The sequence below is a fragment of the Apium graveolens genome, chromosome 4 (assembly GCF_009905375.1).
Source record: "Apium graveolens cultivar Ventura chromosome 4, ASM990537v1, whole genome shotgun sequence".
Classification (NCBI taxonomy): Eukaryota; Viridiplantae; Streptophyta; class Magnoliopsida; order Apiales; family Apiaceae; genus Apium; species Apium graveolens.
Window position 1 is genome coordinate 138,899,353 of NC_133650.1, and position 4,844 is coordinate 138,904,196.

Consider the following 4,844-nt stretch of genomic DNA (forward strand, 5'->3'; position numbering starts at 1 on the left):
AGTCTGTTGCAACACATTCTGATTATTGTTCTAGTTGAAGTTAGGATAATTGCGGTTGTTGGGATGATAGTGGCTGGAACTGGTTGCTGCAACCTCTGAAAGTTGCTTACAAACTGAGCTGATTCACTAGAAATAGCACACTACTCTGTCTCATGCGTACCAACACAAAGCTCACAGACACTTGTGATCTGATTAACTCCATAAATAGCCAATGAGTCCACCTTCATCGTTAAAGCCTAAAGCTGAGCAGTTATAGCAGTAGCTGTATCCACCTCCAGAATTCCTGATACCTTGCCTTGAGGTAGTCTCTGAGTTGGGTTCTAATATTCATTAGAAGCCATCGGTTCAATCACTCATAACCTTCATCGTAGCTCTTAGCCCATAAGGCTCCACTTGATGCTGCATCGAGCACGAGTCTTGATTGTGCTCCCAAACCATTGTAAAATCAATTGATGATCATGCAATCAGGCATCCCATGACAAGGACATTTCCTAAGCATCTCCTTATAGCGCTCCTAAGCTTCACACAAAGACTCTCTCGATTGTTGTGCAAATTGAGTAAAAGCATTCCTGATTGCAGCTGTCTTTGCCATAAGGAAGAATTTAGTAAGAAACTTCTGAGCAAGATCTTCCCAAGTGGTAATAGAGCCTGATGGTAGAGAATGCAACCAACACTTAGCTTTATCCCTCAGAGAGAATGGGAAAAGCTTCATCTTAACACCATCTTCAGAAACATTGTTGAATTTGAAAGTGTCGCAGATCTCGATGAAATCTCTAATGTGCATGTTGAGATCTTCCGTTGAACAACCCCAAAACTGGAATGAATTATGCACCATTTGAATAGTGCTAGACTTGATTTCAAAAGTAATAGCAGCGATTGCTGGTAGGACAATGCTAGATTGAATGTCATTTATCTTTGGTTGAGAATAATCCATCAAAGCTTTCGGATTCACTACTGGTTCTCCCATTGTAATAATAGCTTCTTCTTCATCTTTCTCAACTTCTTCAAAAACTTCTTCCAGTGCTTCCTTACGAGATTGAGAACGTGTTCGCATACAAGATCTCTAGAGTACCTGAAACACCAACAAGCAAACAAGTAAGTAAAATATCCGAGTCAGTGAACTTTAACGACCACTGATGTCAAGCACATAAACTAAAAATTAACACCGAGTCCCCGGCAGCGGCGCCAAAAACTTGTTAGGGCAAAAACACACGCTAAAATTACACGTAAGTATACGCGTTCGCAAGTAGTATAAGATATAAATCAGATTTGTACCCACATAGACTCTTTTTAGTTAACTTAAGATTATGCACCTATGCAACAATGGTATGGCTATCGTTCAATGCTAAGACAATAACAAATTGAGATGTTTATAACTAAGATTAAACTAACATGCAATTAACTAAGAATAAAAGTGATTGAAATAACTATATAAGACAAACATGGGATTCTATCTTCATTAAATACTTCATTCAAAGTCATTGTTCTTAACCTTAGCATGCAATGGTGATGACAACTAATCAGATAACACAAAACTAGTAAACGCCAATTGTTCTTGTACGATTACCCTACTACCAGACATCCACAAAAGAGATAGAAGCTGAATATACACCAATTATTTTGAGACTCTATATATCTATAGAATTTGACAACATAAAGGTTTAATGAACAAGTTATCTATCGTGATTACATAGGGCAAGTAAGATGGTTAAAATTACCTACAAATCATGCATAATCATTATACATGAACCTATGCTAGCATGATAAGTTTTAAACCTCTATATTCACTGTCGCTTTAATAGAGATTAACAAATTATCTTATACGTTCGCGACGCACATAAGACGAATACGTAACCAATATTAGGATATCATACAATCACCACACACTTAGTTATCAAAACAATTAACTATTGAAATCTATAAGTAAATCTGTTAGAACCCCATGACAATGATTAGTACATAACCGAACTCATCGTCACTATGGGTTCCAATGAAAGCATGGTAAATAACTAAGATAAACTAGGTCTGAAATAACTGATAATAATCAAAAGTACGTTAACAAGAGTATTAGGTTCAAACAACAAAGAAAACAAGCATCCAAGATTACAACTTAAGCAAAGAATCACAAGTAAAAATAAGATCTTCTTTTCCTTCGTTGTATTGTGCTATTAGGTCTTCTTGCTGCTATCTCCTTGCTCTTCTTCTTCAAAAACGTCTTTATATATATATATAGGCTTCTGGATGACCTGGGCTTCAAACCCTTCGAATTCAAGTCAAATCAGGATTCTGGGAAAATGACCTGGCACGGCCGCCCTCAAATCCAGCACGGCCGCCCTTGCTCTTTGTCTAATGGGCCCGACCACTCCCAAGACCAGCACGGCCGCCCTGAGCTTCTGGAAAAATTGGATTTTTCTATTTTCTTGACCTTCTCATGCTGGTTTCTTGTGCGCAATCGACCGAGGTTCCATCCTCACACTCTTTCAAGCATAAAATATGTAAAATCCATTCCTTCTTTCGAATATACCCTGAAATGCAAAACACTACAGAAACACATAAAAAACATAAACAACCTGAGTACAAAATACTAATTCGAGCCTTTACAAAGCATTCTAAGTGGATATAAATGCCATTGATCAGCCAACCCCTTGTACATCCATATTCTGAATAATGGACCTTTTATTCCTATGGAAAGGATTGAAGAGTGTACATATGGAGATATGGTCATCCCAACTTACTATGGTCCTAAAGATCCTTTAATGTAACACCCCCAAATCCGGGGTCGGGGATCCGGGTTGTCACGAGTTCCATTTCCCTTAACAACACCCAATCTTAATAAATAATCAACTACTCTGTACTGTGACCCCACAATAAACACACACACCACAAGTTATAGTCTCAGAGATGAATATCCAAAAATAATAACAAGTCGTTTTATTCCACAATTATATGCCAATACACCTTAAACAGGTTTCAGAATAAATTTACATTTCTTTGCCATTATTACAATTCATAAATATACATAATCTGATACATCAAAAGTTGAAAGCCTAGCCTATTGGTAGTTCCTACCTCAGCTATGGCGGCATCAGTGCTTCTAGAAAACTGCGGAACGTCTCCTAACCTCTTGCGAATCGGAAGATTGGTCCGGTTCATCTTGTCTATCTGATGTTGTGTGATGAAAGAAGAAAGCAAGGGTGAGCAGCAAGCCCACCAAAATAATATGTATAATGATTAATAATATATGAGCCTTCTCATAGTACTCATGAAAGTCTTGGTCAAAAGAAATGAACCAAGTTGATATCTTAATGCGATGAAGTCGCAAAATATTCAGTATATATATATATACATATATACTTTTCAAAATATTGGAAGTCCTCTTCCATGCATAATATACACAAAGTCCCAGTGTATAACTGTATAAAAAAAATATCGTTGCAAGGTGATCTCATATATCTAACCTTGTCTCAACGTTTTTCTGAAAATCTTTGTCATTCATAAGACAATTATTAATTAGATATAAGTTTAAAAGATGAAGTTACAAGATACCCCAATATACTTATATCTTTCCCAAATACTACTTGAACTACCACCGTTCAAGTTATAATTAGCTTCAAAAGTTCATCACATAGATGAGACTATAAGGCAAGATTTGAATAGATTAAATCTTTAAAATATTATCAAAATAAAATGAAGTTACGAGATACTTCATTTGATGTAAACATCATTTTGAAAACTTGACCCTGCCAACACTCAACAATCGCCCAACCGTAGCCTTTCTATCGAAGTGCTCTGGGTAGTGTTGCAGAAATTATCCAATTGGATGATGAACTCATTACGGGAGTTTGCCGCGCCAGGAAGACCACTTACGATGATCAGTCGTAGTAGTACAACCCCACCATTTTCTACATGTAGAGGAGAACCTGTCGGATTTACTTGTCAACCGAACACTGAACTCCTAAGGAATGAACCGCCTTAGCGGAACTTCCAGGCCATTTGGGCCAATATAATAAGGCTGGGCCGGCGCTACTCGGCCACTTACGCCACTCCTAGTTCAGATGAAATCCATGACTCTGAAACGTAAAGCTCGTCCCCACTTTCCCCAAGTAGAAACTTGTTGATACGGCTCCACCAAGAAGTCATATCTATTTGGAAAGGAGAACTCACCGATATTTCCCAGGCGATGCCTGTTAATGGATTAACTTGTTCCAAGAATTTTACTTCCCGAGTGTTGGGTAAGTAATCTGTCACGCCCCCAAATCCGGGGTCAGAAGATTTGGTCGTCACTATGAAACCTCAATCCAAAATAACCTGTTTAATCAAAATTTAATGCCAGCGGAAGATATTTATCATAAATGACCCCAAACTAATCCAAGATCTTTTTAAGGTTACAGTTCTAGAAACAAGAATTCCAAATTCCACAAATAATTTTTTTTCACTTTCTTTTAAATCTCTTTTCAATAAATTCCAACTCACAATTAAACCCACTAGTATAACTTCGAAATGAAGTATACTAGGCCCAAATAAAATATACAACTATAATATAATATAATATAAACAACTTTACACAATAAAACTTACACTAGTCCGCAAACCCTGGACCAACCACCTTCCAATAGCTTCTTCTTTGCTTCCTCGAATTATGCAGCTAAACAACGCAAGCTAATCCTCACTGGAGATTAAATTTAAAAACAGGCAAGTATGAGCGGAAGAAATGCTCAGCAAGATCATTATAGTAAATATAGGGTCGTTTGATATAAAACCGACATCTGCATTAGAGCAGAACATTTTTAAAATCAAATCATAATTGCTGAATCATAAAACTCTTTTTGATACTTTCCAGCGAA

At 37.1% G+C, this 4,844-nt stretch overlaps 1 non-coding gene across 1 annotated transcript; it reads left to right on the forward strand.

Annotated features, from left to right (window-relative positions):
• The first annotated feature begins 470 nt into the window (after positions 1 to 470).
• LOC141722062 (small nucleolar RNA R71) lies at positions 471 to 577 on the forward strand. The gene has a single exon (XR_012575095.1). It is a non-coding gene; the product is annotated as a small nucleolar RNA R71 (small nucleolar RNA).
• The last annotated feature ends 4,267 nt before the right edge of the window (positions 578 to 4,844 follow it).